This window comes from Cervus elaphus, chromosome 1 (assembly GCF_910594005.1).
Source record: "Cervus elaphus chromosome 1, mCerEla1.1, whole genome shotgun sequence".
Taxonomy (NCBI): Eukaryota; Metazoa; Chordata; class Mammalia; order Artiodactyla; family Cervidae; genus Cervus; species Cervus elaphus.
In genome coordinates, this window is record NC_057815.1 from 11554515 (window position 1) to 11569711 (window position 15197).

Here is a 15197-nt window from a genome sequence, read left to right on the forward strand (position 1 = left end):
CAACTCCCAGAACCTGTACCTGGGGTCACACTTCCATAGTCTAAGGGTTACCCCACCTCCCACACATTGAATCCGGTTTCCCATGTCCCTGTTAGCCAGGGTTACCCTCTCCATGACCCTGTAATGGGGATCACATGTCCACAGTCTGCTGTGTGTCGTCACTTCCAAGACCCTTCATCTGGAGTCACAATCACAGTTTCCAGGTTACTCCCTTGCAGACCCTGCACCTGGAGTCACTTATTCACAGTCTCCAGGGTGACTCATCCAAAACCCCACACTGGGGCTCACATGACCACAGTCTCCAGGGTGACCCAAGCACCCAGATCCTGCACCCAGGGTCACATATCCACAGGCTCCAGGGTGTACCTCTTGCAGACCCTGCACCTGGGGTCACATATCTACAGCCTCCAGTGTGATGCCCATCCCCAGACCTGGTTTGGGTGAGAAATATCCATAGTATCCAGAGTCACACCTTGGGTCACATATCCTTAGTCTCCAGAGTCACACCTTGGGTCACATAGCCATAGTCAACAGGGTGAACTCACCTCCCAGAGCCTGTACATGGTGTCAAATGTGCACATTCTCCAGGGTTACCACCCTTCCAACATGCTGTACCTGGGTCAAAAGCCCACAATTTCAAGGGTGACCCTGTCTCAGACCCTGTTCCTGGGGTCACATGTCCAGAATCTCCAGAATGATCTACCTCCAAGATGAAGCACCTGATGTCACATGTCAACAGTCTCCAAGGTGACCCCGTCCTCAGAATCTGCACCTGTGGTTACATTTCTCCAGTCTCCAGGATGACCCCCAATCTCAGTATTTGTATTATGTGTCACATGTACATAGTCACCAGGGTAACCACTGCAGGCCCTTTTTCTGACATAACATTTCCACAGACTCCTGAAGAACTCCCTTCCCAGACTCTGAATCTGGGATCCTACCTCCAGGGTCTCGAGGGTGATGCCCTTCCCTGTCCCTTCACCTGGTGTCAAACATCCACAGTCTCCATGATAACATCCACACCAAAGTCTGATATTGGGGACACAGATCCATAGTCTTCTGGGTCGCAACCCCTCCCAGATCATGCACCTGGTCTCACACGTCCTCAGTCTCCAGGTTGACACCCCTCCCAGACACTGCAGCTGGGGTTACACGTCCACAGTCTCCAAGGCGAACCCACCTCACTGACTATTGTACCTCCGGTCACATGGCCTCAGTCTCCAGGGTGATCCCGTATCTCAGACACTTTACTTGGGGTTACATATCAACGGTGGCCAGGATGACACCTCTCCCCAGACCCTGTACCTGGGGTCGCATTGGCACAGTCTCCAGGGCGACGCTAAATTCCCAACCCTGTACCTGGGGTCACAGGTCATAGTCACCAGGCTTTCCCCACCCTCAAGAACCTTTACCTGGGGTCACATGTCCACAGTCTCCAGGGTGACTTCCTCCCAGACCCTTCACCTGGCATCCTATGTCCACAGTCTCCTGTGTGATATCACTTCCCAGACTCTATACCTGTGGCCACAGATCCACAGTCTCCATGGTGATCCCCTTCCCAGATCCTGTAATTTGGATCCCATGTCCTCAGTCTCCAGTGTGACACCACCTCTCATAACCTGTACTTTGGTGACTTGTCCACAGTTTCCAGGATGACCCAAACAGTGCATGTGGAGTCACATGTCCACATTCTGTAAAGTGACCCCATTCCCTAACCCTGCACCTTAGTCACACAGACACAGTCTCCAGAATGACCTCACTCCAGACCCTGCACATAGGGTCACACCACCACCTTCTCCATATTGACCCCCTCCTTGAATTTCTATCAGGTTTCACACATGCACCATCTCCACAGTGACCAACACCAGATCCTGTACCTGTGGTCAGGGTCCACAGTCTGCAGGGTGAGACCATTTTGTACCCTAAACCTTGGTTCACCTAGCCAGTCTCCAGGGTCATCCCTGCCAAACCTGCACCTGGGGTCACATGTCCATACTTTCCATGGTGACATCCCCCAGGCCCTGTGCTGCTGCTGCTGCTGCTAAGTCATGCCAGTCGTGTCCAACTCTGTGACCCCATAGATGGCAGCCCACCAGGCTCACCCATCCCTTGGATTCTCCAGGCAAGAACACTGGAGTGGGTTGCCATTTCCTTCTCCAAAGCATGAGAGTGAAAAGTGAAATTGAAGTCACTCAGTCGTGTCCGACTCTTAGCGACCCCATAGACTGCAGCCTACCAGGCTCCTCCATCCATGGGATTTTCCAGGCAAGAGTACTGGAGTGGGTTGCCCACTCCAGTACCTAGTGTCATATATCCGCCCAGACCCTGTACGTAGTGTCATATATCCACAGTTTCCCGGGTTACCCCACTTCCCATATCATGCACCTGGGATCACACGCTCACAGTCTGCAAGGTGACCCTGATCCCATTCCTGTACCTTGTGTCACAAGTCCACAGCCACCAGGATGGCCCCACCCTCAAGATCCCATCCCTGGGGTCACATTCCTGTCTCCAGTGTGATCCCACCTCCCAGAAACTTTACCTGGGGATAAACATCCACAGTTTTCAGGATGGTCCCAACTCCCTGAAACTGTACCTGGAGTCACTCTTCCATAGACATTGAGCCTGTTCCGTGCCCCTGGTCCACAGGGTTACACCCTCCAAGACCCTGTAATGTGGTTTACATGTCCACAGTCTCCTGTGTGTCATCACTTCCCAGAACCTTCACCTGCAGGGACACAAACAGAGGTTCCAAGTTGACTCCCTCATAGACCCTGCACTTGGAGCCACATATCCACAGTCTCACAGATCTAAATCACTGTACCAGGGCTCACATAACCACAGTCTTCCAGATGCTGGACTATTGACCCCAGCACCCAGCGTCACATGTCCACAGATTCTAGCATGACCCCACATTCCAGACACTCTACCTTGGGACACATACCCACAGTCTCTAGGGTGAACACCCTCCTAGACACTGTACATGGTGTCACATGGGCACATTCACCAACTCCCAAACCCTGTACCTAGGGTCACACGTAGATAGTCTCAGGGTGACCCCACTCACCAGAACTTGCACCTGGGTTCATATGTCCACAGCACCCAGGGTAACACCACCTGTCAAACAATTGTACTGGGTTCAAACACCCGCTGGTTCTAGGGTGACACCAATTCCAAGCCCGTGAACCTAGGGTCACACATCCATTGTTTCCTGGATGGCAACGCCTCCCAGATCATGCACCAGGTCTCATACCTCCGCAGTCTCCAGGGTGACTACACCTCACAGAATATTGTAATTCTGGTCATATTGCCCCAGTCTCCAGGGTGACCCCATATCTCTAACCCTGTACCTGGGGTTACATGTACATGGTGGCCAGGAAGACATGCCTCCTCAGACTCTGTACACGGGATCACATTGGCACAGTCTCCAGGGTGACCCCAACTTCCCCACCCTGTACCTGGGGTCACATGTCCAGAGTCTCCTGGATTTACCCACATTCAAGGGCTAGTAACTGGGATCACATGTCCACAGTCTCGAGGCTTTCCCCACCCACAAGTGCCTGTACCCGGGGTCACACATCAACTGACTCCAGGGTGACTCCCTCCCAGACCGTTCACCTGGCATCCCATGTCCCCAGACTTTTGTGTGATGTCATTTCCCAGACTCTGCACATGTGCTAACAGATTCACAGGCTCCGTGGTGACCCCCTTCCTGGTCTCTGTAACTTGGGTCACATGTTCTCAGTATCCGGTGTGACCCCACCTCTCATACCCTATACCGTTGGTGACTTGGCCACAGATTCCAGGGTAACCCTCCCGTACCAGACCCTGTGCTTCTTTACACACATCCACAATCTCCAGGATGTTGTTCGCCCTCCCATACCCTGCACCTGGAGTCACATGTCAACAGTTTCCAGGGTGAACCCCACTTCACCCACTGCACCTGGGCTCACATATCCACATCGTGCAGGGTGACACCCCTTCCAGACCATTTCCCTGCCATTAAATGCTTGCAGTCCCCAGAGTGACCCCGTACCTCCCAGACACTGTACCTGAGGTCACATATACAGAGTTTCCTGGGTCACCCCCACCCCAGGCCCTGTACCTGGGTTCAGATATCCGAGTGTCTTGGGGGACCCAGTTCAGACCTTGCATCTAGGGTCAAATGTCCAGTATCCAGTATGACTTGCCTCCCCAATCAGTGCATCTGGGGTCATATGTCCACAATCTTCAAAGTGACCCCATCCCCTAACCCTGCACCTTACTCACACATCCACAGTCTCCAGAGTGACCACATACCAGTACCTACACCTAAGGTCACATGTCCACTGTCTCACGGGTGACCTCTTCCCTGAACTTGTTCCAGATTTCACACGATCACCATTGCCACAGTGACCACCAACAGATCCTGAACCTGTGGTCACAGTTCAACAGTCTGCCTGATGAGACCCATTTTGTGCCCTGAACCTTGTGAACCTGCACCTGGGATCACAAGTCCATATTCTCCATGGTGTCATCCCCCAGACCCTGTACCTAGTGTCATATATACAGTCTCCTGGGCTTCCCCACTTCCCATACTATGCACCTGGGATCACACATCCACAGCATCCAGGGTGACCCCCCCTCCTAAACCTGTACCTGGTGTCACAAGTCGACAGACTTCAGGATGACCCTACCGTTAAGATCCTGTACCTAGGGTCACAAGTCCACTGTTTCCAGGGTGAGCCCCCCTCCCAGACTCTGCACTTGGGGTCACTTGTCGAGAGTCTCCAGGGTGACCCCACCTCCCAGAAACTGTACCTAGGGTGAAACATCCACAGTCACTCAGGTTGGCCCCAACTCCCAGAACCTGCACCTGGGGTCCCACTTCCATAGTCTCAGGGTTACCACACGCCCAGACATTTAACATGGTGTCCCATGATCTTGGATGCCAGGGTTACCCCCTCCAAGACCCTGTAATGGGGTCACATGTTCACAGTCTCCAGAGTGTCGTCACTTCCCAGACCCTCCACCTGGAGTCATACAAACACAGGTTCCAAGGTGACTCCCTCGCAGGCCCTGCACCTGGAGTCACATATTCACAATCTCACCTTGGGAGACCCCATTCAGACCCTGGATCTAGGGTCACGTATCCAGTCTCCAAGATGATTTGCCTCCCAAATGGTGCATCTGAGGTCACATGACCACAATCTCCAAAGTGAACGCATCCCCTAACCCTGCACCTAAGTCACACGGCAAATAGTTTCCAGAGTGACCTCAACCCAGACCCTGAAACAAGGGTCACATGTACACAGTCTTGGAGGGTGACCCCCTCCGTGAACTTGTACCAGGTTTCATACGTCCACCATCGCCACAGTGACTACCATCAGATCCTGTACCTGTGGTCATAGATCCACAGTCTGCAGGGTGAAACCCTTTTCCTACCCTGAACTTTGGGTCACACGACCACAGTCTCCAGGGTGACCCCACCCAAACCTGCACCTGGGGTCACATGTCCACACTTTCCATGGTGACATACCTGAGACCCTGTACCTACTGTCATATATCCACAATCTCCTGGGTTACCGCACTTCCCATACCATACACCTGTGATCACATGTCCAAAGTCTCGAGGGTGGCCCCCTGTATAACCTGTACCTGGTGTCACAAGTCCACAGCCTCCAGGTGACCCCACCCTCAAGATCCTGTATCTGGGGTCACAAGTCCACTTTTTCGATGGTGAGTCTACCTCCCAGACCCTCCATTTGGGGTCACATGTCCAGAGTCTTCAGGGTGACCCCACCTCCCAGAAACCATACCTCGGGTGAAATGTCCACCATTTTCAGGATGGCACCAACTCCCAGAACCTGTACCTGGGGCCACACTTCCATACTCTCAGGGTATCCCCACCTCCCAGACATATAACCTTGTGTCCCATGACCCTGGCCACGAGGGTTACCCCTTTCAAGACCCTGTAATAGGGGTCACATGTCCACAGCCTCCTGTTTGTCAAAACTTTGTAGACCTCACCTGGAGTCACACAAACACAGGTTCCATGGTGACTCCCTCGCAGACCCTGCACCTGGAATCACATATTCACAGGCTCCAGGGTGACCCCTCGGAAATCCTGTACCTGAGATCACATATCTACAGTCTCCAGGGTGAATCCCATCCCCACACACTGTCTGAGCAGAATCATCCAGTCTCCCATGAGACCCCAATGTCACGAACTTATCCCTTGTGCTAGAAGTCTACATTCTCCAGGGTGACATTATCTCCCACACCCTTCACCTTGGGTAACATATTCACAGTCTCCAAGGTGACCTTACCTCCCAGACCTTTTACCTGGGGTCACATGTGCAAATTATCCAGGATTCCCGCCACTCCAACACCCTGCACCTGGGTCAAAAGCCCACAGTATCAAGGGTGACCCCCTATCTGACCATGTTCCTGGGGTACATGGCCAGAATCTCCAGGATGATCTTGAAAGGTATTGCTGAACCACACAAAGACACTGGAATTCTTGGCCTCCAGAGGAGAAGAATTCAATTCGGGGCCAGAGACAAGGCTTGATTGCTTAGAGCTTCTGTGTAATATAAAGGAGATAGAGAAAGCTTCTGACATAGGCATCAGAAGGGGGCAGAAAGAGTAGCCCCTTGCAAGTGTTAGCAATGGAATTATATGGCTCAGATGGTAAAGCATCTGTCTGCAATGCTGGAGACCCAGGTTAGATCCCTGGGTCAGGAAGATCTCCTGGAGAAGGAAATGGCCACCCACTCCAGTACATTTGCCTGGAAAATCCCATGGACAGAGGAGCCTGGTAGGCTACAGTCCATGGGGCCACAAAAAGTTGGAAACGACTGAGCAACTTTACTTTACTTTTAATTAGTTACTCAGATCAGTTCAGTTCCGTTCAGTCGCTCAGTCATGTCTGACTCTTTGGGACCTCATGAATCGCAGCATGCCAAGCCTCCCTGTCAGTCACCAACTCCCGGAGTTTACTCAAACTCATGTACATTGAGTCTATAATGCCCTCCAGCCATCTCATCCTCTGTCATCCCCTTTTCCTCCTGTCCCCAAGCCCTCCCAGCATCAGGGTCTTTTCCAATGAGTCAGCTCTTCGCACCAGGTGGCCAAATTATTGGAGTTTCAGCTTCAGAATCAGTCGTTCCAATGAACACCCAGGACTGATCTCCTTTAGGATGGACTGGTTGGATCTCCTTGCAGTGCAAGGGACTCTCAAGAGTCTTCTCCAACACCACAGTTCAAAAGCATAAACTCTTCAGTGCTCAACTTTCTTCACAGTCCAATTCTCACATCCATACATGACCACTGGAAAAACCATAGCCTTGACCAGATGGACTTTGTTGGCAAAGTAGTGTCTCTGCTTTTTAATATGCTATCTAGGTTGGTCATAACTTTCTTTCCAAGGAGTAATTTTCTTTTAATCTCATGGCTGCAATCACCATCTGCAGTGATTTTGGAGCCCAAAAAGATAAAGTCTGACACTGCTTCCACTGTTTCTCCATCTATTTCCCATGGAGTGATGGGACCTGATGCCATGATCTTAGTTTTCTGAATGTTGAGCTGCAAGCCAACTTTTTCACTCTCCTCTTTCACTTTCATCAAGAGGCTTTTTAGTTCCTCTTCACTTTCTGCCATAAGGGTGGTGTCATCTGCATGTCTGAGGTTATTGATATTTCTCCTGGCAATCTTAATTCCAGCCTGTGCTTCTTCCAGCCCAGCATTTCTCATGATGTACTCTGCATATAAATTAAATAAGCAGGGTGACAACGTACAGTCTTGACGTACTCCTTTTCCTATTTGGAACCAGTCTGTTGTTCCATGTCCAGTTCTAACTGTTGCTTCCTGAACTGCATACAGGTTTCTCAAGAGGCAGGTCAGGTGGTCTGGTAGTCCCATCTCCTTCAGAATTTTCCACAGTTAATTGTGAGATCCACACAGTCAAAGGCTTTGGCGAAGTCAATAAAGCAGAAATAGATGTTTTTTTCTGGAACTCTCTTGCTTTTTCAATGATCCAGCAGATATTGGCAATTTGATCTCTGGTTCCTCTGCCTTTTCTAAAGCCAGCTTGAACATCTGGAAGTTCACGGTTCATGTATTGCTGAAGCCTGGCTTGGAGAATTTTGAGCATTACTTTACTAGCGTGTGAGATAAGCATAATTGTGTGGTATTTTGAGCATTCTTTGGGATTACCTTTCTTTCTAATTGGAATGAAAACTGACCTTTTCCAGTCCTGTAGCCACTGCTGAGTTTTCCAAATTTGCTGGCATTATGAGTGCAGCACTTTCACAGCATCATCTTTCAGTATTTGAAATACTTCAACTGGAATTCCATCACCTCCACTAGCTTTGTTCTTAGCGATGCTTTCTAATTCCCACTTGACTTCACACTCCAGGATGTCTGGCTCTAGGTGAGTGATCACACCCTTGTGATTATCTGGGTCATGAAGATCTTTTTGTACAGTTCTTCTGTGTATTCTTGCCACCTCTTCTTAATAGCTTCTGCTTCTGCTAGGTCCATAGCATTTCTATCCTTTATCAAACACATTTCTGCATGAAATGTTCCCTTTGTATCTCTAATTTTCTTGAAGAGATCTCTAGTCTTTCCCATTCTGTTCTTTTCCTCTATTTCTTTGCACTGATCTCTGAGGATGGCTTTCTTATCTCTCCTTGCTATTCTTTGGAACTCTGCATTCAAATAGGAATATGTTTCCTTTTCTCCTTTGCTTTTTGCTTCTCTTCTTTTCACAGCTATTTGTAAGGCCTCCTCAGACAACCATTTTGACTTCTTGCATTTCTATTTCATGGGGATAGTCTTGATCCCTGTCTCCTGTACAATGCCACAAACCTCCATCCATAGTTCATCAGGCAGTCTGTCTATCGGATTGAGTCCCTTAAATCTATTTCTCACTTCCACTGCATATTCATAAGGGATTTGATTGAGGTCATACTTGAATGGTCTAGTGGTTTTCCCCACTTTCTTCAATTTAAGTCAGAATTTGGCAATAAGGAGTTCATGATCTGAGCCACAGTCTGTTCCCAGTCTTGTTTTTCCTGACTCTATAGAGCTTTTCCATCTTTGGTTGCAAAGAATATAATCAATTTGATTTTAGTGTTGACCATCTGGTGGTATCCATGTGTAGACTCTTCTCTTGTGTTTTTGGAAGAGGGTATTTGCTATGACCAGTGTGTTCTCTTGGCAAAACTCTAATAGGCTTTGTCCTGCTTCATTCTGTACTCCAAGGCCAAATTTGCCTTTGAGTTACTCCAGGTGTTTCTTGACTTCCTACTTTTGCATCCCAGTCCCCTATAATGAAAAGGACGTCTTTTTTGGATGTTAGTTCTAAAAGGTCTTGTAGGTCTGCATAGAACTGTTCAACTTCAGCTTCTGCAGCATTACTGGTTGGGGTATAGGCTTGGATTACCGTGATATTGAATGGTTTGCCTTGGAAACGAACAGAGATCATTCTGTCATTTTTGAGATTGCATCCAAGTACTGCATTTCAGACTCTTTTGTTGACCATGATGGCTATCCATTTCTTCTAAGCAATTCCGGCCCACAGTAGTAGATATAATGGTCATCTGAGTTAAATGCACCCATTCTAGTCCATTTTAGTTCACTGGTTCCTAGAATGTCAACATTCACTCTTGTCACCTCCTGTTTGACCACTTCCAATTTGCCTTGATTCATGGACCTAACATTCCAGATTCCTATGCAATATTGCTCTTTACAGCATCGGACCTTGCTTCTATCACCAGTCACATCCACAACTGAGTATTGTATTTGCTTTGGCTCTATCCCTTCATTCTTTCTGGAGTTATTTCTCCACTGAACTCCAGCAGCATATTGGGCACCTACTGACCTGGGGAGTTCCTCTTTCAGTATCCTATCATTTTGCCTTTTCATACTGTTCATGGGGTTGTCGAGGCAAGAATATTGAAGTGTTTTACCATTCCCTTCTCCAGTGGACCACATTCTGTCAGACCTGTCCACCATGACCCTTCCGTCTTGGGTGGCCCCACACAGCATGGCTTAGTTTCATTGAGTTAGACAAGACTGTGGTCCATATGATCAGATTGGCTAGTTTCCTGTGATTATGGTTTCAGTGTGTCTGCCCTTTGATGCTCTTTTGCAACACGTCCAAGGTAATTAGTTATTACAGTGAATCAAAAGAATGTCTGGAGGTTGTAAAGACCTTGCTAGACCTACTCCCATAATTTACACCTTAAGATAACAGGATTAGCCCAAAGGTTTTGTTTTGTTTTTTTTTTTTTTCCAGAGACTGTCCTCAAACAGGATACATTATTGCTATATAATCCTAAGGAATGTAGAGGGACAAAAAAAGTTTGTCCTTTCTTCCTCCTTGAGAATTCCAGACCCCTCTCTCCTTGGGGACCCCTGGATTTCTTATCAATCTGCCGAGGAATTGACTTTCTCATTCCCCCCTTTTGTTTAAGGAGGATTATGTTGCCAAGGGAAAGGGGCGTTGTTTTCATTTCATAAATACTTCCTGCTGTCTAGGGGCGTGGTCCCTAAATTGTTAAGGCAACATATTCTCCTAACCCTAATAATGAGGGTCTCTGATACAGGGGCCCCAAGTAATAGTTGGAGGAGGCTGTGGCACTCATAAGAGCTTGGACAACCATTTGTAACTTAAAAGCTTTTAGGCGGTTAGAAAACCCCATTATACAGTTACAGATGTAAGGCAAAATAGTCATTAAACCAAGTTAAAATCAAAATGAAAAGTCACATTATGCCCATAGTTACATCAGTCCATCTTAGTGTTCTTTAGATGTCATCAGTTTAAGAAGAGGCATCACATGTGATTGTTGTTGAAGGTATTTGCAGACTTGGAGAAAGTCCTTTCCTTGAAGTGGAGATGTCCACCATGGGAAGCCTTCCACTGATGAAGAGGGGAGCTCTCCACAGACACAGAAGTTAGACTGACTGTGAAATGCTGCATAGGAGTGAGCCCAAGCATTGTCTTGAGGTTCAAACAGCAGACTCAGGATTTTTGGAGTCAGCATAAGTAGACTTACATAGATTATCACACCCATCTGAAAAGTACAAGGCCAGAGCATAGAAAGTAAAGACATAAAATGAAGTCACTTAGTTCTGGTCAGGGTTCCACTTCTTAACTCTAGTGTGATGTACCCACAAATCAATTCCTGGCACTTTGACAGCTGTGGGAGAAGAAAGAATAACCTGGTAAGGGCCTTCCGAGAGGGGCTCAAGGGATGGGCCCCCAGACCCCAATGTTTTTATGAGGACCTCGGTTCCTGGCTCAAATAGAGACTTGCTTGACTCAAGCTGGGTCAGGAGTCAACTCCCAGAGTTCTGTTAATGCCTGTTGAAAAGCTGAGAGCTGAGTTACATAATTAGTAAAGTCCAAGGCTTCAGGGTCTATAACAATGTCTATGCATAAGAAAGGCTTTCCACAAATACATTCAAAAGGAAACAGTCCCTCCTCATTAAAGCTATGAGTAGGACTTTAAACCAATTGTCCTGTGTCTCGAGTTAATTTATGCTGATGTCTTTTGATAATGTCATTAGCTTTTTCAAACTTCCCTGAGGATTGGGGTTTATAGGAACAGTGTAAGTGATATTTTATTCCTAGAGCTTTAGACACCCCCTGAGTTACAACACCTTCAAAGGCAGAACCATTGTCACTCTGAAAGCTCCGTGGCAATCCAACATGGGGATAATTTCATGGATTAAAATCTTTATAACCTCCTTATCTTTGTAACCTCTCGACGCAAGATGAGGCCCGAATCCCCTGCATTGCGTGCAGAGCAATTCCGTGTTCTACATCAAACACGAAAGGAGCTTTGACTTACTTGATGGGACTCCAGAGAGTCCCCAAGAACACTGTCACAAGTCTAGAGGGACCCTGAGGTCACCGCAGCAACAAGAAAGAGCTCCGTGTACCTCAAATCAACTTGAGATGAGAACTGCTTCCCTGGCTTTGACACAAGAGGAATGCCAACTTTCCACAAGCCCCTCAAGAGGAGGCTTCTCTCACATATAGGTATGTGAGAGGGACCCTGAGTCTGCTGCCTCAAGTGGAATGGACACTGACATGCCCTAACTCGAAATAAGGCCGGATTTCCCTGCAGTGACTTAAATGTAGGCTCGTCTTTCATTTCCCAAAATGAAAGGATGTTCACCATTGCAACAAAAAGAATAAAATACTTAGGAGTATATCTACCTAAAGAAACAAAAGACCTATACATAGAAAACTATAAAACACTGATGAAAGAAATCAAAGAGGACACAAACAGATGGAGAAACATACCGTGTTCCTGGATTGGAAGAATCAATATTGTCAAAATGGCTATTCTACCCAAAGCAATCTATAGATTCAATGCAATCCCTATCAAGCTACCAACGGTATTTGTCACAGAACTAGACCAAAGAATTTCACAATTTGTATGGAAATACAAAAAACCTCGAATAGCCAAAGTAATCCTGAGAGAGAAGAATGGAACAGGGGGAATCAACCTGCCTGACTTCAGACTCTACTACAAAGCCACAGTCATCAAGACAGTATGGTACTGGCACAAAGACAGAAATATAGATCAATGGAACAGAATAGAAAGCCCAGAGATAAATCCACGAACCTATGGACACCTTATCTTTGACAAAGGAGGCAAGGATATACAATGGAAAAAAGACAACCTCTTTAACAAGTGGTGCTGGGAAAACTGGTCAACCACTTGTAAAAGAATGAAACTAGAACACTTTCTAACACCATACGCAAAAATAAACTCAAAATGGATTAAAGATCTAAATGTAAGACCAGAAACTATAAAACTCCTAGAGGAGAACATAGGCAAAACACTCTCCGACATAAATCACAGCAAGATCCTCTATGACCCACCTCCCAGAATATTGGAAATAAAAGCAAAACTAAACAAATGGGACCTAATGAAACTTAAAAGCTTTTGCACTACAAAGGAAACTATAAGTAAGGTGAAAAGACAGCCCTCAGATTGGGAGAAAATAATAGCAAATGAAGAAACAGACAAAGGATTAATCTCAAAAATATACAAGCAACTCCTGCAGCTCTATTCCAGAAAAATAAATGACCCAATCAAAAAATGGGCCAAAGAACTAAACAGACATTTCTCCAAAGAAGACATACAGATGGCTAACAAACACATGAAAAGATGCTCAACATCACTCATTATTAGAGAAATGCAAATCAAAACCACAATGAGGTACCATTATACACCAGTCAGGATGGCTGCTATCCAAAAGTCTACAAGCAATGAATGCTGGAGAGGGTGTGGAGAAAAGGGAACCCTCTTACACTGTTGGTGGGAATGCAAACTAGTACAGCCGCTATGGAAAACAGTGTGGAGATTTCTTAAAAAACTGGAAATAGAACTGCCATATGACCCAGCAATCCCACTTCTGGGCATACACACTGAGGAAACCAGATCTGAAAGAGACACGTGCACCCCAATGTTCATCACAGCACTGTTTATAATAGCCAGGACATGGAAGCAACCTAGATGCCCATCAGCAGATGAATGGATAAGGAAGCTGTGGTACATATACACCATGGAATATTACTCAGCCGTTAAAAAGAATTCATTTGAACCAGTCCTAATGAGATGGATGAAACTGGAGCCCCTTATACAGAGTGAAGTAAGCCAGAAAGATAAAGAACATTACAGCATACTATCACATATATATGGAATTTAGAAAGATGGTAACGATAACCCTATATGCAAAACAGAAAAAGAGACACAGAAATACAGAACAGACTTTTGAACTCTGTGGGAGAAGGTGAGGGTGGGATGTTTTGAAAGAACAGCATGTATATTATCTATGACGAAACAGATCACCAGCCCAGGAGGGATGCATGAGACAAGTGCTCCGGCCTGGTGCACAGGGAAGACCCAGAGGAATCGGGTGGAGAGGGAGGTGGGAGGGGGGATCGGGATGGGGAATACGTGTAAATCTATGGCTGATTCATATCAATGTATGACAAAACCCACTGAAATGTTGTGAAGTAATTAGCCTCCAACTAATAAAAAATTAAAAAAAAAAAATGAAAGGATGTCTGAAAACCCTGTGAAGACCATAGAGAAAGCCCTAGTTCCCCGCCTCATCATGACAGGAGGCCTCACATCCTTTTGAAACCTCAAGAGGCACGCGGAGATCAATTCTTCAAAAGGAGACGATGCCTGACTCCTCTTGAAAATTGACATTAATCCCAATATCCCTGTGGCACCAGGAAAGGGACCCTGGGTCTCCCGCCTCTCTTTGAGAGTGGTCCCTATTGCCCTGCCAAGCCTCAAAGAGAATCCCGAGGTGTCCCTTGCAACTAGACAGGAGTCCTGACGTCGCTGAAGAAACACGAGTTTTGAAGGGCCATCCCCGTCGTAACTCAAAAATATACCCTAGGTTCCCACCGCAACTCTAGAAACACCATGAGACTTCCCCCTCTCCGCCAGATGATGCCCGATTCCACTGCATTTTGTGCAGAGCAATTTCGGGTTCCACATAAAACATGAAAGGAGCCTTGACTTCCTTGATGGAACACCATAGAGTCCCCAAGAACACTGTCACAAGTCTAGAGAGACCCTGAGGTCACTGTAGCAACATGAAAGAGCTCCGTGTACCCCAAATCAACTCGAGATGAGGCCTGATTCTCTTGCATTGGCTCCTGAGCAATCCCACGTTCCCCATCAAGCACAAGTGGCTTCACTTCCTATAGGCAACTCAAGAGATTCCCCGAGAACACCGTCCCAAGTCTAGAGGAACACCAAGTTCAGCACTGCAACTGGAGAAAAGCTCCGTGTAGCCAAAATCATCTCGAGATCAGAGTGGATTCCCTGGCATTGACTCAAGGGGAATGCCAATGTTCCACAAGCATCTCAAGAGTAGTCTTCTCTCAGCTATAGGTATGTGAGAGGGACCCTGAGTTTGCTGTCTCAAGTGGAATGGACACCTAGATGCCCTGACGTGAAAGAAGGCCGGATTTCCCTGCAGTGACTTGAATGCAGGCTCGTCTTTCATCTCCCAAGATGAAAGGATGCCTGAATCCCCTGTGGAGACCCTAGAGAAAGCCCTAGTTCCCCGCCTCATCTCGCCAGGAGGCCTCACATCCCTTTGACAACTCAAGAGGAGCACGGTGTTCAAGACATCAAAAGGAGACGACGACTGACTCACCTTGAAAATTG